At 37.2% G+C, this 27,345-nt stretch overlaps 1 protein-coding gene and 1 pseudogene across 2 annotated transcripts in view; both read right to left on the minus strand.

The window, feature by feature from the left end:
* The window catches only part of VAV3 (vav guanine nucleotide exchange factor 3), a 360,452-nt gene that overhangs the window by 240,797 nt on the left and 92,310 nt on the right, over window positions 1-27,345 (minus strand). The window lies entirely within an intron of this gene.
* Window positions 5,266-26,365, minus strand: LOC142868834 (nucleosome assembly protein 1-like 1; annotated as a pseudogene).

The raw sequence follows: 27,345 nt of genomic DNA on the forward strand, positions 1-27,345 counted from the left end.
GATTCTGAGCAAGGCCTGGGAAATTTTCCTCTATTATATCTTCAAATAGCTTGTCCAACCCTTGGGTGTTGTCCTCTTCCCCTTCTGGTAACCCTATGACCCTCACATTAGGTTTCTTCACATAATCCCACAGCTCTTGTAGGCTTTGCTCTTTTCTCTTATTTCTCTGCTCTAGCTCTGTGATGGTTTTATTTATTTGGAGGGTGTTATCTTCAAGCTCTGAGATTCTTTCTTCTGTTTGATCTACCCTGTTCTTGAGACTTTCCGATGTATTTTGTAGTTCCCTGAATTGATTCTTCATTTCCAGGAGTTCGGTTATACTTTTCTTCATTGTGTGTATTTCTTTAGTGAACTTTTGTTCTAGGTCCTGGAGGCTTTTTGTGGTTTCTTTGTGTTGGTTATTGAGTTGTTGTTGCAGCTCGGTGAGTGTTCTTATGATCCACATACGAAATTCCTCTTCTGTCATTTTGGTTGCCTGATTTGGGTTGGTGTCCATTTCTAGGGGACTGGTGCTCCTCTTTGGGGGTGTGTTTTCCGTTTGGTTCTTCATATTTCCAGAGTTCCTTCGCTGATTTCTTCCCATGTCGATCAGTTGTTTCTTTCCTTTAGGTTTTTGTTTGGGTATTCACACGCCTTGTTTAGTTTCTGAGCTGTTAGGTGGTGTCTGTGGGTGAGATTCAACCACTCCCTGTATAATGAGTCAGTTGGTGCCGTGAAAAGGCTGTGCAGGATGCCATCCCTGTCAGTAGGTGGCGCTTGCTTGGAGGAACAGGCTATGCTGTTGTTTTTGTGTCCTGTTATCAGCTCTTGTTCTGGGCAGAGCTGGGTTGGGTAAGCCTGCCCTCAGGCACCACCAATGCCCCTAGCAGGGGTCCAAGTTCTGTTCTCTGCTTCCAGGAAAAGCTGTCAGGGTGGGGCTCGAATGGTCCCGCTCAGCCAGAAAGTCTGCTTGTGCGGGTGGGGCTGTCTGAGACCCGCAGTCTGGAGCAGGCCTCGCTTCTTTCCGCCCTCCCCAACTCTGCAGCTACTCCTTGGCCTCTGCCAGCAGGCCAGACCACACGTCACCAGGCCTCCCTGGATTGTGATGCCGGCAGGGAGGTTCCCTGCGCAGAAACGCTGCCTAGGCTGGGCCATGGCCTCCCTTTGGTGGGAGGGTTGCCCTCTAGGATGCTGATCTGCCCCTGGAGGCACACACACCTCAGCAGGCTGTTCACAAATATCCCTTCTGTGCCCCTGGCAATGCTAGCCCTCGGTGCACGGGATCTGGTCTGCAGGTCTGACCTCTGGGTCCCAGAGTTCAAACTGTATCCCCACCAGGGAGACGAGTTCCGGTCTCAATTCACTCACAGGGAGCCCAAGCTGTGTCTGTGTCTCTCAGCCTCTGAGTCGGCACCGTTCTCCTGGGAACACCGTGCCAGCAGCACCTGGGAGGGCTGGTGGATAGGGAGCTCACAGTCTGAGTTCCCCTTAGTCAGCTGTAGGGTCCCAAAAGGGAAGGTCCTGTTCCCTGGAGGTGCCTCCGGCTGGTGGCTGTATTGTCTCTCTGGGCAGCCGCAGGTAGGGTCGGTGGAGGCGGCGGTCTCTGGGCTGGTGTCCGCAGGTCTCTCCACCCGCTGGGGAGCCCACCAGCAGTCCCAGATGCAGGGGAGGGGAAAGGTGAATTTTCCACCTACCCTTCCCGCTGGTCTTGGCTGCTCCGGCAGTCTCAGCTTCCAGTTCTCCTCCGCAGCCTCCTCCCGTGGAGTCTCCCGGGGTCTCAGATACCCCTCCTTCCGGCCCTCGTCTGCTGTATGCTTGTCTTCTTGCTTCTTTTTTCTAATTTCTGCTAGAATCTGTCTTTTCTGCAGAGACACGGTGTTTTCTTTTCTGGCGGTGTTTCTCATCCGCCATCTTGATCCTCCTCCCATCTGTGATTAGTGATCTTTGAGGTTACTAGTGTAATGGTTTTTAGGCACCACGAAGCACCTGGTGAACTTAGTACATGTGTGTTCTGACTGTACCAACAACCAGCTATTTCCCCAATCTCTCTCGCTCTTCTGGGACACAACAATATTGAAATTTCTGCCAATTAATAACCCTACAATGGTCTCTAAGTGTTCAAGTGAAAGGAAGAATCATGTCTCATATTAAATCAAAACCTAGAAATGACTAAGCTTAGTGAGGAAGACATGTGGGAAGCTGAGATACGCTGAAAACTAGGCTTCTTGCACTAGTGAACCAAGTTGTGAATGCAAAGGAAAAGTTCTTAAAGGAAATTAAAAGTGTTGCTACAGTGAACACATGGATGACAAGAAAGTAAAATGGTCTTACTGCTGATAAGAAGAAAGTTTTAGTAATCTAGATGGATCAAACCAACCACAACGTTCCCTTAAGCCAAAGCCCAACGCAGAGTAAGGCCCTAACTCTCTTCAAGTCCATGAAGGCTTTGAGAGTGAGGAAGCTGTACAAGAAAAGTTGGAAGCTAGCAGAGGCTAGTTCATGAGGTTTTAGGAAAGAAGCTGCCCCCATAACATAAAAGTGCAAGGTGAAGCAGCAAGTGCTGATGGAGACGCCGCAGCAAGTTATCCAGAAAATCTAGTCAAGATACTTGATAATGATGACTACACTAAACGACAGATTTCCAATGTGGATGAAACCACCTTCTATGGGAAGAAGACGCCATCTAGGACTTTTGTAGCTATAGAGGAGAGGTCAATGCCTGGCTTGAAGGCTTCAAGGCTTCAAAGAACAGGCTGACTCTCTTGTTTGGGTCTTTATTAGCAACTTTCACTTGAAGCCGATGCTCATTTACCATTCCCCAAATCCTAGGGCCCTTAAGAATTATGCTAAATCTACTCCGCCTGTGCAATATAAATGAACAACAAAACTGGATGACAACACATATGTTTAGAGCATGGTTTCTGGTATATTTTAAGCCCACTGTTGAGACCTACTGCTCAGAAGAAAAGATTTATTTCAAAACATTACTGATCATTGACAATGTACCTTGTCACCAAAAAGTTCTGATGAAGATGTACAAAAAGGTTAATGTTTTCATGCCTGCCAACACAACATGCACTCTGCAGCCCAAGAATCAAATAGTAATTTTTACTTTCCAGTCATATTATTTAAGAAATACATTTTGTAAGGCCATAGCTGCCATAGATAGTGATTCTTCTGATAGATCTGGGCAAAGCAAACTGAAAACTTTCTGGAAAGGATTCACCACTTTCAATGCCATTAAGAACCTTCATCATTAGAGAAGGTCAAAATATTAACATCAACAGGAGTTTGGAAGAAGTTTATTCCAACCCTCATGAATGACTTTGACAGGTTCAAGCCTTCAGTGGAGGGAATAATTGCAGATGTGGTGAAAATAACAAGAGAACTAGAATTAGAAGCGGAGTCTGAAGAGTTGACTGGACTGCTGCAATCTCATGATAAAATTTGAATGGATGAGGAGTTGCTTGCTCCTTATAGATGAGCAAAGGAGGAGTTTCTCCTTATAAATGGAATCCACTCCTGGTGAAGATCCTATGAACATTGTTGAAATGACAACAATGGATTTAGAATATCACATAAACTTAGTTGATAAAGCAGCAGCAGGGTTTGAGAGGATTGACTCCAATTTTGAAAGAAGTCCTACTCAGAGTAAAATGCTATCAAATAGCATCGCATGCCACAGAGAAATTTTTCTTGAATGAAGAGTCAATTGAGGCAGCCAACTTCACTGTTGTCCTATTTTAAGAAATTCCCATAGCCTTCGGCAACCAGCACCCAGTCAACAGCCATCAATGTCAAAGCAAGAGACTCCATTGGCAAAAAGATTATGACTCATTGAAGGCTTAGATGATCGTGTTAAAGAATGCCCTCAGCCAACAGACAAAACTCCCCATGGCTAATAGAGATGCTCAAAGTTAAAACAGAACCAAGTGGAAAAAGACTCACCCCTGTAGCTCCAGCATCTTGGGAGGCTAAGGCAGGAGGATCACTTGATGCCAGGAGTTTGAGATCAACCTGGGCAACACAGAGAGACCCTGTCCCTACAAAAGAAATCTTAAAAATTAGCCAGGCATCTTGGCATGTGCCTGTAGCTACTCAGGAGGCTGAGAAGAGAGAATTACTTGAGCCCAGGAATTTCAGGTTATAGTGAGCTATGATCATGTCACTGTACTCCAGCCTGGGCAACAGGTTGGAGTAAGACTCCATTTCTGAAAAAAAAAGAAAAAAAAAAAAAAGAAGAAAGGAAAGGAAGGAAAGGAAGGAGGGAAGGAGGGAAGGGGAGGGAAGGGGAGGGGAGGGGAGGGGAGGGGAGGGGAGGGGAGGGGAGGGGAGGGGAGGGGAGGGAAGGGAAGGGAAGGGAAGGGAAGGGAAGGGAAGGGAAGGGAAGGGAAGGGAAGGGAAGGGAAGGGAAGGGAAGGGAAGGGAAGGGAAGGGAAGGGAAGGGAAGGGAAGGGAAGGGAAGGGAAGGGAAGGGAAGGGAAGGGAAGGGAAGGGAAGGGAAGGGAAGGGAAGGGAAGGGAAGGGAAAATAGATAGATAGATGGATGACTCAACTTGGTTCAGACATTTTTTCCTCATCTCTAAAATGGGGCTAATAACAACTTCAGAGGTTGTTGTAAATATGGTAATATTGATAAATATGGTAAATATGGTAATATATGTGAGAATACAACTTCTGTGTCCCATAAGTGTCCATTCAATCCAAAGAACTGAGATTTTACTACGTATGTGAATCTTCATTGCTTTCTACAAAATTATTATTATAACTTAAAAAAATAAAAAAAGAGGCCCGGCGCAGTGGCTCACACCTGTAATCCTAGCACTCTGGGAGGCTGAGGCGAGTGGATTGCTCAAGGTCAGGAGTTTGAAACCAGCCTGAGCAAGAGCAAGACCCCCATCTCTACTAAAAATAAAAAGAAATTAATTGACCAACTAAAAATATATATTAAAAAATGTAGCCGGACATGGTGGCACATGCCTGTAGTCCCAGCTACTCGGGAGGCTGAGGCAGTAGGATTGCTTGAGCCCAGGAGTTTGAGGTTGCTGTGAGCTAGGCTGACACCACAGCACTCTAGCCTGGGCAACAAAGTGAGACTCTGTCTCAAGAAAAATAAAATAAAAATAAAAAGACAAAAAACCAAGTGGCCAAAGCTAGATGAGGGAGCAATCACACATCCTATGTTCTCAGAAAGATGTTGTGAAAGTGTCACAGGACCTCACTTTTTACAGTCAAACCAAACCAGCCACCAAACCCCACCCCCACCCCCCCACTACCACTAGCCATTTGAAAGAAACATCTAACTGAGACTTCTGGTTTGGGGCCTTGATCAGGGCTTGACTATTTTGACCAGTCAGAACTGAACAAGTTTGAATCCTTCATTTGCATAAACAGACCTGATTAAGAACCAGGGCAAGAACTTTTCCTGTTTAAGCCAGATCCTCCCTCTGTTCTTCAGGGAGTACATTTCCACTAGTACTGAAGGCTGTGCCTCCCCAATCCGCAGATTGTTTTTTATAAAAAATAAAGCCCTCCCTTTTTCCTCCACAGATATCATGGTTTTTTGTTAACAGTCATTAGCATTTTTTAGCAATAAAGTATTTTTAAATTAAGATGTGCATATTGTATTTTAGACATAATGCTTTTGCATACTTAGCAGTATAGATAGCATAGTGTAAATATAACTTAAGCAACAGTATAGTGTAAACATTACTTTTATATGCACTAGAAAACCAAAAAATTTATATGACTCACTTTATTGTGATATTTGCTTTATTGTGGTGGTCTGGAATCAAACCTGAAAAATCTCCAAGATATGTCTGCAGAAATATAAAACTATGACCACAGTATTATCCTTTGCTCTTATGAAAACACATTTGTGATCCAACTTGCAGAACAATGTCTTACCTTTCTTACATTCTCACAATTTGACATTATAAACTCCCATTCATCTATAACCAAACGTAGGTCCAAATATCATGTTCTTTTTACCAATTTAGTTCAACATACAGTAGTATCAATTATATGCCAGGCACCGTATTATGCAGAAAAATTAATAAGACACTAGAGGACCCTAGAGTTCACTGTCTACGACCTTCCTATCTGTACGTCCAGGTTGGATTTTGCCTGTACCTCAGATGGCATCATTCAAGGTTGATCACTCTTTACAGGTCCGTTTACATAATGCACAGTATTTCTATCTGTGTCTATTCCATGGACATTTGTACTGCTATGAAATCAACATAAGGGTGTTGCTTTATCTAAAAGGTTAAGTTCAACACATGTGTACTATGAACCTACTATGTGTCCAATTCTGTTACTGTACAGAATACAAAATGACATGAGGTGATTTTCTCTCCTGCCACTAACCCCAATGCCATTAAAGCTCCCTCAGTTTTGTCTACCCTGGATAACTACTGCCTGGTTTAGTGCTCATTTCTGGAACTAACTTTCCTAAAAGTCTTCACTAGCCAGGCAAGGTAGAGCTCTACTTCCTTGGCTTGCTTAGCATATCTGTATGCCTCTATTATGACTGCTGCATCTTTTCTTTCACAAATAAGATTTCTGTCCTTGAGGACAGAAAATGATTATTCATTATGTTCCCTCAATATCTGGCACTGAACCTATCCCTTAGGGAGCACTCAGTCAACATTGAAAAAAATTAATAAATTAGGGTTTTTAATAATTGTGATAGTGCTTGGGTACTATATGCACTATGTAAATGTCATCCATTACAATGAATTTAAAATTACATAGCATCACTATTTCCATAGTGGCAATAGTATAAATACTCTTTTTAAAAAATACCTTTTTTTCCTGAATGGAAAAAAAGGAAAGAACATGTAAAACATAAGAAAGTAAAATCCCTAGTTATTATAATAGAGTCAATAAAGTCTTTTTAAAATAAACCAAAAATACCCAGTATAAATGTACCATTTAGAGCTATAATGGTAAATACTAGAAGAACACAAGTAAGAATAATCAAAAGCAGTTGCTTCTGGGAGTGAAACATGGTCAAGAAGAGTGGCACTGGGGACTAATTTTCAAGTTCTTGATTTTTAAAAATCAGTATAGATAATCTACAATAATCTAAATTATAATAAAGGCCATTACCTTTAATCTAAACATTTGTTAAATTTTCTAAGCAATGAATTGGGTAAAGATCACAGAAGCCATTCTACAAATATCACTTATATACATAAAGAGTAACTGGTTCAAGTTACCCCTAATACATAAAACCATATCACTTTAAATGTAATCTACCATGTCAGACTTTTTATTTATTCAGACTATCTTGTCTTTTTCCCATTGAGGACCATACATGTAAAAAGTTCACCTAAAATTAAGCATTTCATAATAAGACTCAAATTGATTCTAAGATGTGTAAAATCAATTTCATGGTAAAATCTAATTAGCAAATAAACCATCCATATGGAAGTCACAGTACATGGACCTAAGAACATGTCAGGTATTAGGGGAGTGGAATTTAAAAACTGACGTTAAGCCAATCCTTTTTGAAGGAAATATTACTATGTACTTGCTCAAATCCCCTTTTTTTTACTCTTACAATTACAATTAAGACTACCAAAAATTTATAGAAAATTTTTCTAATTTTTATTTATATACATTTAATACTTATCTACATATTTTTTGTAGCCCCTCCAAGCCATATGGAAATAAACTTATTATTTTAAAGCTAGCAAAGGTCTGGTGGGCCAATCAGATAACAATTATGGCTTCGAAAAGCCTGCTGGAATTATCAGTGGATTTTAAGTAACTCTTCCATTCAAGCTCTTCCCTGACCACTATGAATAATCAAGCACTAGCTATGACAATGCTTATTCGCATGCAATTGTATTCATTGTGTCTGCTCCTTAACTTCATTTCACACAAGACAGTATCAGATTTCAATAAACCATAATAAACTTTCTGTTCTTCTTCAAAAATAAAACATATTCATTATAAAACATTTAGAAACTATAGGGAATTATACAGAAAAATATTTTAAACAATTTTAATCCTATTACCCAGATATTATAACTATGGTCAACAATTAGGTGTAAATTCTTCTTTTCACTATACATTTTGTATGGGCATGTAATAATTTTACATTTAAAAATTGCATCACCGTGTGCATACTCAAAACAAGTATCTCTTAAAGGGAAATAAGTGCATGATACACCCATGAATATTTCAACCACCACATATACTCCTTGTAAATGTCTTGTGCACAATGCCTCTGATATTCTCAAGTCATAAATTAGCCCCTTTCAGGAATGGCTCTCATACTTTTAAATTACTAGGCCCCATGCAGTGCTCTAAAGTAGCAATTTTTAAAATGCCCTATTGCAGAAAATCAGTAAGAACATAGGACCACCCAATAACTTGATCTAACTGACATTTATGCAATATTCTAAACAACAGCAGCAGAATACCCACGAAACATTCATCATGACAGATCACATTCCAGCCCACAAAACATACCTTAACAAATTCAAAGAACAGAAAGTATGTAAAGTACATTCTCAGACAATATGGAATTAAACTAGAAATCAATAACAGAAAGATAGCTGGGAAATGCCCAGATATCAGGAAATTAGGCAACCTATTCCTAAGTAACCCATGAGTCAAAGAACTCTCAAATGAAATTTAAAATAGTTTAACTACATGAAAATAAAACTACAACTTGTTGAAATATATGGGATGCAGCAAAAGCAGTGCTTAGAAATTTGTAACATTAAATGCACATACTAAAACAGAGGAAAGATCTAAACTCAGTAATCTGAGCTCTTCCACCTTAAGCAACTATAAAAAGAAAAGTCATTTAACTCTAAAGCAGGTAGAAGAAAAGAAACAATAAAAAGGAGAGCTGAAATCCCTAAAATTAGCAACAGGAAAACAGCAGCAGAAACCAATAAAAATAAAAGCACTTCTTTGAAAATCAATAAAATTGATAAACTTTCAGCTATGCTAACCAAGAAAAAATAAATGATACAAATTACCAATATCAGAAATGAAAGAGAGGTCTTCACTACTAATCCCATGGACACTGAAAGGATAACAAAAGGAATATTATGAATAAGTCTATGCCCACAAATTTGATAACTTAGATCAAATAGGCCAATTCCTTGAAAGACACAAACTCACAGAGGAGAAACATATAATACAAATAGACCTCTTATCAGCTAAAGAAATTGAATCAGTAATGAATTACCTTCTCAAAAGAAAACACCAGACCCAGATGGTTTCACTGGTGAATTCTACCAAACATTTAAGGAAGAAATAATACCACAATCTCCTCCAGAAAACAGAATCAGAATAAATGCTTCCCTAAAGTTTCCTATTGAAAATTGTAAATGTTTTGCTGTTAGGAAAGCAGGCATTGCTGCTTTAAATTCAATACAAGAAAAGCTGCTACTTCAATATGCTAGAGAACATTTGGATCACTTTTTACTTCCTATAAAACAACATGTATATTTAAAGAAGTTGTACAAGGACCCTTCTTGATTGGCACCACTTATAGATATAAGGTAGTAAAAGAATAGGTCATCAAAAGATGTTAATTAACCCTGTGCCATTTTTCTAGATAGTCCCTGCACTTGAACAAACACTCCCATTTCTCTCTCAGCCACAAACGCCGCATTCCAGGATACTCAACCATTGGCACATATGCCAAGTGTCTTGCTTTGATGACATTTCATTATCTATTCATATTTCATAAGCTTTCTATAATCAATCCATCAGGGAAGTGCTCCAGAGTTAAAGTTCTTAACATGCCCAAAGGAAAAGTAAGGGAAGTAGCAAAAGCTGAGTCAGGGCTTCTGGTCAAGGCAGGATAGGAAAGAGGTGTCTAGGAATAAAAAACACTGTGTACAAAGGAACAGCAGAGGAGAAATCACGGAATGTATTAAAAAAATAAAAAGCAAACTGTCTAGCTGGCAAGAGCCCAGTATACAAGCATATTACAAAGACCCCTAAAAGCCAAAGTGAAAAACCATAAACTACTGGGAGGAACTAAAAGTTCTGAGCAGGGACAGGCAATCCAATGGCTCGGAAGGGAAGGCTGGAGTCAGTGAGATGACAATGAGAAGGCTACTGTAATGGTTTTGCCTAGAATCACTAAAGATAGGCTGACTGAGGGCCTAGTTGGAGGGTACCAAAGGGGTGCCACACAGGGTGATGACGATGGGAGTTCTAGTACACGCAGCAATAGTGAATGCCATATGGTCTTAAATTCATTCATTCATACACTCAAGAAATTACTGTTCTAGAACATGGTGACATAGCAGTGAATACAACAAAGTTCTTGACCTCAAGAGAGATCATATTCTAGTATGTGAGGGGAAGGGAGAGATAGGTAAAGACAAACAACTGTAAAAGTATATACAATATGTCAGATGCAATAAAAATTATGGAGAAAACTAAAGCAATGTAAAGGGCATAGGAATTGTCAGAGGGGTTGGGGAAAGTGGCAGGGGTTGCTATTTAGTTTCAAATGTTCAGGAAAGGCACCTGTAATAAGGACATTTAAACAGAGATGTTAAGGAAGTGAGAGAACAGTCTTTCTCCAATCCATCCATATATGTAGTGATTTTATTTCAAAATTAAAAGAAAAGTATTAGCCATAATATTTGGATATAGTTCTGGCCATAAGTATATTCTAATTTAAAATAGGTACCATGAACATAAAAACACAAAATAAAAGTACTAAACAGGGCATACTTCAACTGGGCCAAGAAGTAGAAATATATTGCCACATGTACAAATACATTTTAGATTTTAATTATTATTTTTCATTCATTATGCTAAAATGACTAAATGATTATCCTTTTCTCTATCTCTGAACTGACCAATACTAAACACTTGAAATGAGGCTAGTCTAACTTGCTATATGCTATAAGTGTAAATACAAACTAGGTTTTGAAGAGTAAGGAAAAAAAACATAAAATATCTCATTTTTACTTTTTATATTGATTACTTGTTGAAATGATATTTTTGATGTATTGGATTAAATAAAATATATTATTAAAATTAATTTCTTTTTACTTTATTAATGTGGCAACTAGAAAATTTTAAATTACATACATGGCTTGCATTTACAGCTCTCATATTTCTGGTAGATAGCTTTGCTCTAGACAGTTTCATTACCAAGTAATCAATTTTCTCATGCAGCAAATTACTTAAAAGCAAATTTCAATTACACAAGAAGAAAATCAGACACAATATTGAAAAACAATTTCCAGAAAATGTTCTTTTAAAAGCTTAATATGTATATTGTGTACTCGGTACCTCCCTCTTCTGAGAGTAGAACCCCTCTTCTTTATAGGACACTGTTTTAAACATTTAGTTCCAGAGGAAATTGCCAGATTCTAAATGAGTCTACTACGTAGGACAGAGCTAGAAGGCCAAGGAAGGGAGCTGGGGAACAGGATGACTGGACAAACGTGCTCTGCACTGCTGACCACAGTTGAGTGGTCCAGGGGTGGGCAGCTGACCCAAACTGAGCCAACCACAGTCCTTCCACTGATTCTTAGTCTTTCTAAATCATTTTGTTTCAGGTGTGTCTCTTATAGTGTATAGTTGGGTCTTTGTGAGTTGGAAATATTTCCAGCATTTTCACCCAGTGGGTGAGCTTTCTCTGTGACAGGAGTTTCATATTAATCTTGGGTCACTCTCTTGTCTCCCATGCAGCTTTTCAAACTATCCTTGTTCATGGCAAAGGTTTGAGGCAAGACTATGAAAGATAGCCCAATGAGATTTGGTTTCTCCTCTCTTGAAAAACTTAGTTAATTTGAAGTTTGGGTATCCTCGGTTTTTTAGTTACATAGAAGGTATCATTTTTATGTTTGTTTGTTTTTTTCTTGTTCTGTAATGTGTAGAGGATATTTTGGGAGGGAACACAGACTTGAGCAGCTGTCATCTATCTGTATATCTGGAAATTTCTCCCACTGATTTTTATAACTATAGCTGAGAAAGAGTCTCCTCAATGGGAGAAATTGTGGAAATACTAATGTCATGATCTACCAGTGTTCATGTTCCTACCATGATGAGGAATCCAGTCTATGGGAAGAGCTGAAGCAGGCCTACTGAGAAAAAGTAGAGATAAGAGACAAGGAGAGAGAGAATAGTATTTGAATTCCTGGTTTCACTTGTTTGTGAAATCTACCTCTACTCTGCTCTTCCCAATGGTCTGGCTGTTCCAATTTATGTTGAAAACTATGACTCAATAAATTCTCCACATCACACCCAACCTAGGACATAATGCCCTGGAGTCAACATTACAGCCAACAGCTCTGGGTATGTGGATTCAAATCCTGGCCCTCACACTTATATCCTAAATTGCCTACAACCCTTTCATGCCTCTCACATGTAAAATGGGGATGAGAGAAATACCTATCTAATAAAGCTGTCATTAGAATTTGACTAGATATATGAAGCCCTTAACACAGTACAATTGCACGCAGTTAATACTTAATAAGCATTAGCTTTTATTAGTTTACTAATGGTAGCTCATATTGGATTTCTATCATTTATAACTCTGAGTCCTCACTAATCCAATATAGATTTAGACTACTGTCTTAGCATTATTGTTTGGTATGGTGGATGAAAAAATTTGTGTGTGTATGTATCTATATATATTATATATATATAGATACATACACACACACATATACTTTTTAGTAATGTGGTTCAATTCACTAGCAATCTGCTAAAGAATGAGGGGGTATATTCAAACCTCCGCACTGGCAAGGAGATTCAGAATGGGTTGCAACACAGAAAGCCAAACCTCATCCCATACTGTCTGTACCAAATTTTTTCGCCCACCCTTTTCCGGTGGTGTTATTCCAGACTGATAAACTCAGACACTGGAAACTGCACCATCGAGTGAGTCTTGTGTCCAGTGAACTGGGGTGGCTAATCTTAGGGTAAAACATAACCCTATACAGAGTGGGGAGTTTTCACTGTGGAGGTTTAAAGAAGAGGATTCTTTCTGGAAAAGGGAAAAGAAAGAGAACTTCACAACAAAGGAACAAGGCTGGTAACAGGAGAGTATTTGTAATCTTATAAAAGCCTTAACTTTTACTATCTTATCAGGGCTTTAACTTTTAAAGCTTTCTTCCTCAACCAATTTTAAGATTTTTCTTCCTGTCATTCTTTCCTATTATCTACTAACGTTTACCAAACTCTACCATACATATAATCCCTTTAGGAGAGCTGCATAGTGGGAAACCAAGCAACAGTCAATCAAGGTAAGTGAGCCCTTGGCGTCACCCTCCACAGTAATGGAACTTGGAGGGAGAGGGTTATCCTGAATTCTAGGTGGAGACCAGCAGGGAAAGCAGAAAGGGCCCAAGGCACAGCTGCAAAAACGAGCTGGGAGGAGGTACAGAGAAGCAGGTGCCACATGGACAACAGGGAAGACCCTCCTTCCCAAAGCTAGAGGAAGGGGACCTGTGAGAGAGGCAGAAGAAGAGAGCCTGCATTTGGCTTATAAGCATTTCCAATCAGCCAATCATCTGGCCTTGAAGAGATGTGCTCTAAAAGGGTCACTGCCATAGCTATTCAGTTTTAATGTGATTGTAACACATAGCCTACCTTTAACTAGAAAAACACTCAGTGGGGAAAAAACACAAATTTTGTATTTCAATAGTGAATTTTCATTTTACCTTTAGTCTTAAAGTCTCTTGCCTACGAAATTGAAAAGCATTTTATTTATTTTACATGGATCCACAGAGGAACACTATTTTCATATTTATTTACAAGAGAAAAAAAAAGTCACCATATACACTATTCTTGTCCTTGTTTAAGAGTTATTATAAATACACAGGAAGTCAAAGGGAAACAGAAGTGCTCCCACAGGATGCTGTCCCCAAAGGGAACAGGCTCTGAAAAATAATCCCTGCCACATCAGGATGTTGCTGAAAATAAGCAGATAATAGACGAGATTTTTTCTTTTAACGTTTCTAATGTAGCCATTAGGCAGCATCAGCTAAATGTGTTTCAGTAAATACATGAATCTCCCCACTTACAAAATGTGCGACCAATTCAATATATAGTACATTCTTTATATAATATTTTGGGAAATACAGGGAAATTGATTATTTTACTAATTTGTTGGTTTTTTTAATGTTTTTCAAAAGTTTCAGGTTTTACTAGATACAACAAAATGAAAATCTGATTCTCAATTTCGAGAATTCGAGATTTCAATTTCGAGATTCTCTATATTTCGAGAATATATTACAGGAAGTTTTTTTTTTTTTTTAATCTGTAATTCTCGTTGAGGCAAAGCTGATTCCTAGAAAGGCCATGCCCGATAGGTACAACTGAGTTACTACACTTTCAGCTAAGGATCCTGGGGCCAGAGGAATGACTACCAGAGGCCTGAATTGTTTACTAAAATGGAACCAAAGTTGTACCTGTACCATTAATACATATTATTGGCAGGAGTATATAGAAAGTGTTTTTCCCCTATTAGAAAATTCTTAATTTCTTGCTTCTCAATTTTGTTTTCCTGTCCCTTTTTAAGCATAATTCATAACCATCCAAAAATTTCATTTGAAATCACAGCTATTTTCCTAAAGGACTCTTTAAAATCTTCTTAAGTTTTTTTGAATAAAATCTGTTTCTAATTAAGGAAGACATTCACTGTAAATATTAATAACTTATAAAATAAAAGAAAGTTTAAAAAGCCTCTTCTAACCACTAAAAAATATAGTTAACTTTTCAATAAGCTTCCTTCCAGGCTTATACATACAATCTTATTAATAATAAAACTGGGATCATAGTGTACATACTATTTTGTTATATATTTTTTATTACTATGAGAATTTTTCATATCATTCTGTGATTCTTACAAAATCTTCAAATAGCTGTAGTGTTATCACTTTCATGCAGCTTTGCAAATTCATTTAACCAACTTCCTTCTATTGAATGGGTATTTGAGTTACTTTTTGTTACAAATTATTAAATTAATATAGTATATATAAACTGGTATCTTAAGTACGTTAGGCTTTCTGAATATTTATTTCATTAGATAAATTCTTAAAAGTATAATACTATAAATAATTTTTAGGTTTTGGACACACCGTGCTAAATCCTTACCACGGTGCTAAATCCTTACCAAATACGGCATATCAGCAACCCCTCCATCAGTGATAGAAAAGAGAACATTGTATCACACAAATGCTACTCAAAGGATATGATTACCAACATTTCACTCCACCTTTATCAACTCTCAGTATTTTCATATGAAATAAAATATTTTCCAATCTTATAGACAAAAATGAAGCTTTGTGGGTTTTTTTAAATTTTATTGATTTGGCCACCATTCTGAACAGATTTAAGCACATTTGTTGGTCATTTGTATTAATAAGCTATGTAAGTATATGTACGACTATGTGAATTTATATGGGTGAGAACTGTGTTTTCTGAGCATTCTTGTTTTGAGTTTTCCATTTGTGTATTGATCTAGGAGAGTAGCAGTTAATAGTGTGTGCTCTGGAATCTGACCACAGGAGTATAAATTACTGTTCTACCTATTATTAGTCATGTGGTTGTGGCAAGTTATCTAACCATCATCTGTAAAACTGAGATAACAGAAAGACTGGGAATATTAAATGCAATAATTTATGCTGGGACATAGGAGATATGTGTTTTCTATTAAAATCTATCCTTATTCTTTATGGAGGAAAAGCTTTTGACATTATATTTGCTATAAATATTATATATTTTGTCAATATATGCCTTTTATTTGGGGTTATCTTTTAGGGTTCATAAGTTTTCCATTTTCACACAGAAAAATCTATCAACATTTTCTTTATGAGTCCTTGTTTCTACACTTGTTTTCTACACCTGTTTCTACAACTACACATTTTCTTTATGAGTCCTTGTTTCTACACTTGTTTCTACACCTGTTTCTACACTTGTTTCTACACCTTCTTTCTACACAGAAAGGTTTTTCCCATCCCACAAATACAAACAAATGTTATCTATACTGCTGCTAGTTTTTAATGTGTCACTTTTTAAAAATCAAAGTTATTTTTTTACAACAAAGCAGGACACAAAAAGACTACCCCAGAGAAAAACCAGACCAAAAGAGACTCAAGAGCAGTAACGGCTATCCAACATTCTCTTTCCTATATACAGTTCTATATTAGGGCTAATTCTATAATGTCATTAAAGTAAAACAAAAAACACAATCTTTTAACTCCCTTGTAAGGTGTAACTAAAGACTAATCCACAGAAGCAATGGAAATTTATTCATGAGTTAACTTTGTGTTTCACAGCTGCTCCTTCAGATCTCAACCCTCTGTGTACTCAGATGAAGTTGTCCCTGTATAGGGGTAACTGTATAATATTTGTATCTCGACTATAGCTAAGAGGGAAGGGTCACTATTAATAATTATGGTAGGTTAACAGACATACACCAACAATATCCTGAGCAAACAGGGAAATACAGTTACCTTGTTACCACATCATTGAAGATCCTCACCTTGAGATCTTTTTTGTTTGTTTTTAACTAGCCCTGTGACAGATTAAAAGTGTTCATCTTGACTGCAGTTCATTGCCAAGGATATGCTTCCTTGCATACTGGAAATAGTAATATTTTCCTTTTATTTATTTATTTATTTGAGACAGGCTGTGTTGTTCAGGCTACTCTCAAACTCCTGGCCTCAAGGGATCCTCCCGCCTTGGCCTCCCAAAGTGCTAGGATTATAGGTGAGAGCTACCATGCCCAGCCCCTTGAGATCTTTTAACAAATGGTTTCCCTTGTTTTCCAAGAATTTTACAATCCTATTATTGTGTTGCTGGGATCTAATATATTAATATATTAGACAACTTCATTCACTGTCTCCATTTGCTCATCTACCATTCATTTTTCATGTTTCTGCAATCTTGTCTCCTGCCACCTCCACTCAACTAAAACTGTTCTAACAGTGTGGTCTAGTTATTGCTAAATCTAATAACATTTCTCTGAAATTCTGCTGTTAAAACACTTTTGCAGCATGTGATTATGGTAACCTCCATGATCTTCTTGAAATTATCTTCTCCCTGCCACAGTGAATCATGAATATGATGAGTGTGTCTCATCTCTCAGGTATATAACAGTTAAAAATGTTGAGGACTTCTGAAAAATGATGTGAAAGGGTAACACTAACTGCTGTAGGAAACAAACCCTAAATTTCAGTGTTTTTAACCTGCTACAAGTTTATTTGCATTCACATACTAATCCTACAACAGTGGTCCTGGTTAGCAGGCAACTTTCCCTTACATGGTGATTCAGCAACCAGGATCCATCCTTTCTGTGCCTTCACCATCCTCTAAGGCAGCATCCTCAAACTACGGCCTGTGGGATACATGCAGGTGTTTTTGCCCGTTTGTTTTTATTACTTCAAAATAAGATATGTGCAGTGTGCATAGGAATTTGTTCATAGTTTTTTTAAACTATAGTCTGGCCCTCCAACGGTCTGAGAGACAGTGAACTGGCCCCCTGTTTAAAAAGTTTGAGGACTCCTGCTCTAAGGCCTCAAGGACATCTGTGTTCAGTTAGTGGATGGGGAAAAAAAACAAAAACATGGAGGATAGAGTGTGGAAGGTTTTTATGGGCCAGGCCTAGAAATGATACACATCGCTGCTAACACATTCCACTGGTTAAAACTTGGCCATATGGCTGCATCTAACTGCAAGGGACACTGGAGGATGTAGTCTGGCCATGCACCCAGAAAGAAGAAGTGGGGTTGGTGAAGAGCACTCCAGTATCTGCCACAGAAAAAGGCTCTTCATAAAATCTCTGGTATTAGTTAACACCATTTATATATTCAATTCCCTAAGACCAGAAGGAGGGATTGTGTTACAACTGGAGCCCACCCCAAATCAATGAGTTTCACAGAGGCCTGACAGCCTTGTTATGACTGGTCAGGCAATGCACCATAAATCTAGTAGTATGAAGTACTGAAAAACTCAATGAAAAAGAAGTCAGCCTAATAACAAAGCAGCCAGGAGAAAAAAAAAAGAGGACTCAAAGGCAAGATTCAGGATGATATCTTGCTCACAACTGTTCCTTTGTCTCAACCCTAGCAACGCCTGCTAAGGCCAAGGAGAAAAAAATGTACCAACCCACTAAGAGAGCTGAGCACATAGTCTCCTTCCATTTCTACCCAGAATACAGTGTGGCTCTGGAATCCTTAGGGTTTCCAATGGCCCCAACTCGGCCTCCAAGGCTTCACTACCATGGTGGTACCCAACAGTCTTACCCCACAGAGGCCACAAAGGCAGCCAGGAAGCAGTAGCAGCAGCAGAGCCTGGCATCTTCTGGAGCACCAGACCAGCCCCATGCACACTAATAAGCAAGCTCACAATCAAACGGTACTAGTGACATCAGGTAGAGCAGGTGAGAAGATGAGAGATAACCCCATGGTAACCAACAAGACTACTCAAAACCTGATGTGAGATGTGGGGCTACCAGACACAAGGTGAGAAACTGAAGGAAGATGAAGTTACTAAAGACAGTCAGAGAAATATGATTTGGTGTGGTTTATGCCATTCCAATGAATATATACCAACATTACTACATTCCTAGAAACTAGTGCTTACATTTCCAATATTCTGAATACCTGAGAGCTATTGAGTAGAAGGTACTGCATGATTCTATAAATTTTTACATACCAATTTTCTGGTTTGAGCTAAAAAAGACAGAAGTATAACATTTTTTATGAGTAGATAATTGAAATTTCTATCCAATCTACTGATCTGCTGATCAAAAGACATATGAAATTTTAAATGGTACTTCTCTCCCTAGGACAGGAGTCCTAAAAATCAACATTACTATTTTAATAGTTAATTTAAATTGCCTATCAAAGTAATGATAACTAATAGCACTTTATTTTGTTCCCAAGTTTTAGTATCTTGCTAACTGGCATCTCAAACTTGGCTGAAACCTACCTAATAAAGCAAATATGAGATTTTTACTTATTACCATAAAAATCTAGTGATTCAAGCGATTACTAAGTATGAAGGCAAATATGCAAGCCTTTTTTCAAATTCATCTCTATTCTGAAGACACATGAAACTTTGTCATCAGTCATAAGAATGGCCACAAATTCATCCCCATGTTCTGGTGATCGGTCAATAATCTCAGAATTACTTTTCTTAAGTATTACCTTTCTGAAAAGTTCATGCTAAAGTGACAGGACTACTACCTAAAATAGTCAACAGTCTAAACAAGATTAATCTAGTTGATTTTTACAATATTAAATAGGGAACGTGTGTCAATTTCAAGTTCTCTACAAGTACAATCGAGAGAATTAAACAAAAGGAACATCTAATAAACTTATATCATCATCTTCCTCTGCATTCATGAGGTTTACCTTCAAAGAATAATAAATCATTAGATTCTTCTCTTAATAGACCTTCTCAAAGACAAGAACAAAAACCACAGATCTATTGGCACATGATTTTTATGTATTTGCATAAGATTTCAAAGACCCATAACATATTCTTTATTTTCAGGGTTTGTTTTCATATCACCCATTGAGGCAGTGAATAGTATTTTGATATTTTCAAAATAAAATGTACTATTAAAAAGGATGCCAGAGGCTGGGCTCATGCCTGTAATCTCAGCACTTTGGAAGGCCAAGGCAGGAGGATCCCTTGAATCCAGGAGTTCAAGACTAGCCTAGACAATATAGCAAGACCTCACCTCTACAAAAAAAAAAAAAAATGTGTTTTTAATTAGCCAGTAATTTTTTTATCCTTTCACCAGAATAGTGTATGTTGTACCCAATATTCTATTCTGGTGATGAGCACACACTAAAAGCCCTGAGTTCACATTATAGCCATCCAAGTAACAAAAAAAAACTTCACTCCTGATTCTATTGTAATAATAAATAAATAAAAAGTAAAAAAGTAAAAAATTAGCCAGGCATGGTGGCACACACCTACAGTCCCAGCTACTTGGGAGGCTGAGGCAGGAGATGGCTTGAGCCCAGCAGTTGGAGGCTGCAGTGAGCTGTGATCATACCCCTGTACTCTAGCCTGGACAACAGAGCAGACCCTGACTCTTAAAAATAAAAATAGACGCCAGATAAGGGCTGCCCTGGGTGTTACTACTGATAACCCAGCGGGAACAGAGAAAAAAAATTTTGCAAAGTTCTTACCCTCAATTCCCGTCTTAGAATATATTTTTCCTTTCTGGAAATTCAATAAAGGTTTAGAAAAAAACTTATATCAGTCTAGCTTTGCCACCACAAATCCACATTCTTTAGGGAATTAAAATGTGGTAGGTCAGACATAACAATATTAAGCAGTAATTACCATGTTTCCCCAAAAATAACACCTACCCATAAAATAAGCCCTAACAGGATTTCTAAGCATTTGCGCAATATAAGCCCTACCCCGAAAATAAGACCTAGTGATGGGCGTGGCTACGCAGTGTATCTGCACAACCCATGCATTTTGTCGCAGAGCAGTAAAGAAGATGAACAGCCCTTCTCATCTGCCCCATGAGAGCTCTATTGCTTGACATGAGAGACTGGGGACAATGGTTCTAAAGGAAATAGAGTCACAAGAAATTCGGTATGGAATTTAGGGTTTGGAGAGTTATGATGATGTTCCAGAAGAAGATGACTTAACTATATTTGAATAAATGTAGATTGTTGTACCGTACTTTAAAAAAATAACACATACCCTAAAATAAGCCCTAGGGTGTCTTCTTGAGGAAAAATAAATATGAGACCCTGTCTTATTTTCGAGGAAACATGGTACTATGGATAATCAATTACCAATGTAGAACAATAACTTCACAAGATTCAGACAGGTGAGTATAGACTTTGTGTTAATTAGCACACATAACCTACTAAAAGCAAGTCCAATTCACGGTAATTTGGATTTCCAAATAGCACTAAATTTTTGTTGACTAGTGAAGAGATAACTGAACAAATGAGAGGTCAAGCAATCAGTAAAAAGAACTGAAAAACTCTTCACAGTTACTTCATAGCAACTTCACAGTTACTATGCAAACTCAAAGGTCTCCTGACTAATTTCAAGAATCTTTTCTATTACACACAACACTGCTTCTAAGTTCCTCTCTGGAACTTAAAGGAAAAATGTTTAAAGAAAAATACGACTTCCTACAACTTACACTCATTTGCTTATAGTTTTACCAAAAAAAAAAAAAAAAAGTCACGCAGAAACATCAACTCCATCATCTACTCCGGATGTCCTCAAACTACGTCCCGCAAGCCACATACGGCCTGCCGAGGACATTTATCCGGCCAGCCGGGTGTTTTGGCCGCCACTGTTTGTCCTGCTTAGCAGCCGACTCATCCCGGGGCCCACAGTGCGCATGTGTGGAATGTGCACCGCATTCTCCAACAGCCCTCCAGTGGTCTGAGGGACAGTGAACTGGCCCTCCGTTTAAAAAGTTTGAGGACCCCTGGTCTACTCTGACAGCTCTTCTTATCTTAAAAGTTACCTTGTTTTCTTAATAAGCTAGAGTCAAAGTACTATGTTAAACCACAAGAAACTGCAATTTTTGTCAAACATTAGCAATTTCATATAGTTCAGCCTATATGTCATCTAATGCTAAAAGGATCATGAATTACAATGTGGCTACTGATTACTAAATGTTTTAAGAATTTTGCTTGAAATAGGCTTCACAAGAGATGTAAATTCATCCTTTCCAGGGAAGCAGAAGGCAGACCAGAGCAGATTATCCACACGGCCACATACATCCTGCTTCACTGCTGCTTGCACTCTGCTAAGTTTTGATCCTTATTTGGGGTGTAGTCTGGATCATTTTCCTCATCTCCTTCTTCTTCCCTTTCCTCATTTGCTTCTTCACCTTTTTCATCATAATCATTGTCATCATCTTCAATAGTTTCTCCAGTGCAGTATAACACTAACCTTGGGATTATACAATCATGTAAAAAATGACCAATTTCAAAGTCTGCAGCAAGGATGGCTTCAGTAGAATCACCCAGACCTCCACTCTCAGGAGCATCAGGAGGTGCAAAAAAATTGAAGAAATAGTCACTGGAAACTGTTTTAGTCACAGTATGAGCTGTCCCATGTCCCTTATGTTTCTGCTGCTTCTTAATAATGGTTTTCAAAGTGACATTCTTTCCTTTTTTCCAATCCATCTGGCACTCTGTACAGCCCATAATTTCTGGCCCATCAAAAGAAAAGGGATCAGAATCATCTCGTTTTGAACTCATCCTGTATGCCTTTGTCAACACTCAATTTGTGAAATATTCATTGGGTTCAAAGTAAAATTCTAAGACAAAACTCAGAGGCTGCCCACAACTGAGAACTTCACTTTAATATCTTTCAAGTGTTTCAGAAAAGGTTCATCATGTTCCCGAACCATATTACATTCTTATAAACAGCCAACCAAAATTCAGGAATTCCTTTGGGATCTTCTTTTTCTTCATCCTTTTTCTCATCTTCAATCTTGGCCTTTTCTTTCAGCTGCTCCAAAATTTTGTTATCTTCATCAGTTTTCCACTCACATTCTTCTTCCAAAAGTTCATAAATTGCATTAATAACCTCAAATTGTCTGTCAAATAGAGATAGAGAGCAGCATACTTTCTTTGAAGATCACGAACTTTCTCATAGAATTTGGCTTCTGTCTGTGCACATTTAACTTGAAGGTTTTTGAGAACAATCACTTGTCTTTCAACTATCCTAGGCAAGCTTTCAATGTATCCTGCTGGTGTTTCTAATAGACCATCAGGTTTTTCTTGAAAGGCTACAAGAATCTGAGGATTTTGCATCAACTGAACACTCAGCTGACGCGCTTTGATTTTTATTTCTTCGTCAGTTTCTTCTTCTTCTACTTCTTCAACATCATCCAGATCTTGATCAAGTTCACACCGTTCTTTGTCATCAATGTCTGCCACGTTGTTAAGATCTCCAAATACCCGTGGCTAATACGGGGAGCCAGGCAGCAGGAGCTGTGCAGGCAGCAACTGTTGTTTTTTTTGCTTGCTTGTTTTTTTATTTGCAGACTAAAATTGTCAAGATACTCATAGTTTTTACGAGATAATGTCTTAATTTTGTACTAATTCAGATAGAAGCAAAGGTCTAGCCTGAATTAAGGGGTTGTACCCACTTTACCATATTACTGAAGATAAGGGTACCAACTTTGGAAGAGGTGCTATATCTATTAATAAGCAAGTGTTACAAAATAAATGGACAAAATCTTAAATGATGTGATTTTTTAAAAATTAAAAAGTTAAATTTCATATTCTTTGAGTGAGAACTAGAGAGAAGGTCCCAAGCCTTTATGCTATATACTAACTCTTGTTGCTTAATGTATGTCATTTTTTTACCCATGCATCTGTTTATTATGTATTAAAACAGGTAGTACTGTTTACCCAACTACCTCACGGATGTGTTAAGGTTTACGAAGTTAAATGCCATGAAATGTTTCTCAGTCTCATTAAAAGCTCAAAATCTGGGGCCATTTTGTTACACAAGTGTGATATTCAGCATCTTATTCATACCATGCTTTGATAATGAAACTGGAAAAAATAGGCCCAGCGCGGTGGCTCAACGCCTGTAATCCTAGCACTCTGGGAGGCCAAGGCGGGCGGATTGCTTGAGGTCAGGAGTTCGAAACCAGCCTGAGCAAGAGTCAGACCCCGTCTCTACTATAAATAGAAAGAAATTAATTGGCCAACTAACATATATATAGGAAAAAATTAGCTGGGCATGGTGGCACATGCCTATAGTCACAGCTACTCAGGAGGCTGAGGCAGCAGGATTGCTTGAGCCCAGGAGTTTGAGGTTGCTGTGAGCTAGTCTGATGCCACGGCACTCACTCTAGCCTGGGCAACAAAGTGAGACTCTGTCTCAAAAAAAAAAAAAAAAAAAAAAGAAAAGAAAAGAAACTGAAAAACAAAGGTTAATAAGTACTTCTATTCTGGATCCAAGCAGGCAACACTCTTTCAGATCTTTGTGTAGCTCTTATTTTAATGGAAGTGGATGAACTATTTTGAAAGGTTCAAGGATTTTTATTCCCAGTATTTTTGATGATCTTACTGTAGTAAAGACTGTAGGGGTCATGGGAATAAAGTACAAATAAGACCATTTGGGGGGAAAATGCCATCAAATTTGAGACTGTAGAGTCACATTTAAAATACCTCAGGCTAACTATAATTAATTTTTTGGGATGGACACTTTTTTTTTTTTTTACAGTGAGGGTGGACTAATTGGAGTGTAATTAGAGGAAGGTCTAGAGGTTTTGATCTTAATAAAATTATACTGAATTCATCTTTAGAGGTGATAGAGCTTCCTTTATGAAAAGATAGTGTGAAGGTCTTAGAATGTGAACACATATTGTTATTTGTGTAGTGCTTATCCATTCCCTCTGGAGATTTTTAACTTATTATTAGAAATCCTTAACCAATTTTAATAGTTTTTTTTTCCTCTTTATTTTCAAAATGATTTGGGTTGCTTTGACTAGACATTGTGTGCTGGCTGTTACTTCTTTTATAACCATAGCTCATCTAAACACAGCTTTTTCTAAACTTGAAAATTTTTTTTCTAAAGATAGAATCCCATTTTTAATGAACTTAAAGTAGCAAAATCACTATTTTTTTCATTCCTTTAGGAAATAGCTATTGCCAAAGTGAAGGAGTAGGTAATATTGAGCCTGGTTATATAGTGGGGATGTGGATTGTAGTGGAATTTCATTATAATTAGAGTTTCAAGGGATGTCAGTCTTTATGCCATTTTCTCCAGTTCCAAAATAGTTCTATTCCATTCTAGAAGTTTGACATATGTAATTTGAAGTTCTTAATAAACTTTGGGTTTAATTTTTTTAAAAAGAGAATTTTGCTTTATCTATACTTTCATTCCTCTTTAACTCTTATTTGGCTCCTCAGAAAGATTAAATATATATCTTTAACCTCAATTTGACAAAATGTAAGCAATACAAACTGCATGAAAAGAGAGGTTTCATTTAAAGAAAAGAGGAACAATATGTAAATAGAAATAAAGAAAGAACTGTCTCTGTCCCTTAAATTAAGTTTAAACATATATTTTGTCAATTAACATTTTTCTAGCACAAATTTGTGGCAGGTGTTAAGCTGAAAACCTTCCATACAGCATTATCCTCCATTTTAATTTTCTTAGAAACCATAGAAAATAGCCAAAATAATTCAATTCATAATGAGGAAGACTGAGGAACTATTCTTTCTCTCCTTAAATTGGTTTTCTTGATTAATTAACTAAAATCATTGCTGAAATCCTGACTGCCTTGAGATTTTATAATCCTACATGCCAATGTTCTCTTAAGTAAAAATCAAAAAGTTAAACTTTCAGAGGTGTAAATGTATGCACCAAAGAGAAGCTGTCCATGATCACAAAGACTACCTTGGTATTATTAAATTGTTAGCTTATTAACTTCTATTCTTTTTAGCCAAAAAATAAATAAATCATTTCCTAAAGTACATAATAATAAATTAATATCATTCCTGTTGTTTTACTATTTGTATTAGAAATCCTAAGTTAAATATGCCTTTTGAATTTTGTTAAAACTTTTTAGACTGTAGGAACATTTTCCAAGACAATGAATGGTGAAAGTTTAGGAACAATAGAAGACACTAAGTGTGTAAAAAAATTCTGTTTTGGGGCTTTTTCAACTGTTGTTTCACTGTTGTAGACATTTTTATGGGTATGTCCTTTTTGGCAAATCTGGATTTTTTCTGTATTTTTTTTCTGTAACAAAACTAAAAGCTTTTGTCATAAAATATTCAGAACGAATACAGAATGAAAGGGGGGAAGTTATCGACTGTGCCTGATTCTTGTCTTAGAAAAAAAAATTGTCAACTTTACCAAAAGACTTTACTGGACTGCCCAAAGGGGGAACGAAGAATGCTTTCAGATTCCTTCTAGATCAGCTAGTGCTACAGAGAAAAATGTGGAAGAAAGCTGTATGGATTACATGGGAACTTTTTCATGGAAAAAAAGGATATATAACTACTATATTATTGACAAGACCCAAATCAGGGGCAGGTTATATTTATTTAAGAAATATTATATAACAAGGCAGGTAAAGAAAATGTTATCCTGAACAAACTACAACCACTCTGGCCCTGTAATGAAGAAAATATGCTTATAAAATGTTATCATTTTTTAATTTAGGAAATTCTTATCAATGTAGTAACTCACTTTTAAGTGAGTTAATCACTCCTAAGGTTATAACACCACCACCACTTAAATCAAAGAGGGAAAATCCACACAGCTATGAGAAAATCCCCTTGTTTCCTTCTCATTGTTTTGCTACTAGAGAAATAAGATTAAAAAGATGAGCTTCATTTTGAGATAAACATATGGCACCACTGAAATAATATAGGCTTTTTCTAAAGCAAATTTCTTCTATTCTCTTATTTCTTTTGCAATTTTAACCATTACATTTCCTAAAACCAAACTCTAAGAAAAATTTAAATCTAATACCATGTAAGCAAAAAAATCAGTGAAAACTCTAGACCAGAGTATCATGAAACTCATGGGAAATGAGATCCCATGGGCATTAATATGACATCTAATTCTCTAAGTGTTCTTGAAATTACAGGGTTCTTTTAGGCAGGGCTAGATCAGAACTCTAATATTTGTAACACGGTTGAAATAGCTAAATGCTTTCTAGATAATGTGTTGTTTGAGTTTCTGGGTGTTGTCTCCTTTTTTGTTTTATTTTGTTTTGTTTAGCCAGATAAAAATCTTAGAACCTAATAAGCACCTACAATTTTTGAGGAATTTCTTGATGAAACAACATGTTTTAGGAATCTATTTATCTAGAAGAGTATATTCACTGTATCTACACTCCATATGAAAACACACTGAATAATTCTGGATGTTTGATTCAGTGCTTGGCATTTAGTAGTCTTAAAATACTTGTAAATTATTTATTAGCATTATAGGACTTAAGTTATTTGATTCTTACAAAAACATTTGCTGAGCCCCTTCTATAGTGAATACAGCCAAGGCTTTTAAAAATTCCCTAAATTATAGAAAATTCAAGCTTTATTCCAAAGTTGAAAACAGTAATATGAATTCAATACAAATCTATTAGAAATGATCATCCTCTTTGGTAGATTTTCATAAAATTAAATTCAAATTAAATTAAAACAAAATGTGTATAAAACTGCTAACAAAAACATTTTTCTTGGACAGATTGAGACATGACAACCAAATGTAATGTCTAAACCTTGATTCAATCCTGTCAAATTCAAAGAAACTAGCTATAAAAGAGATTTTGTAAAAAAACAGTAAAATTTGGTATTTCAAATATCTGAATATTATAATGATATTAGGGAAATATTATTCACTTTATGTGATAAAAATATGGTTATATAGAAAAAG

This window comes from Microcebus murinus, chromosome 2 (assembly GCF_040939455.1).
Source record: "Microcebus murinus isolate Inina chromosome 2, M.murinus_Inina_mat1.0, whole genome shotgun sequence".
NCBI classification, from domain to species: Eukaryota; Metazoa; Chordata; class Mammalia; order Primates; family Cheirogaleidae; genus Microcebus; species Microcebus murinus.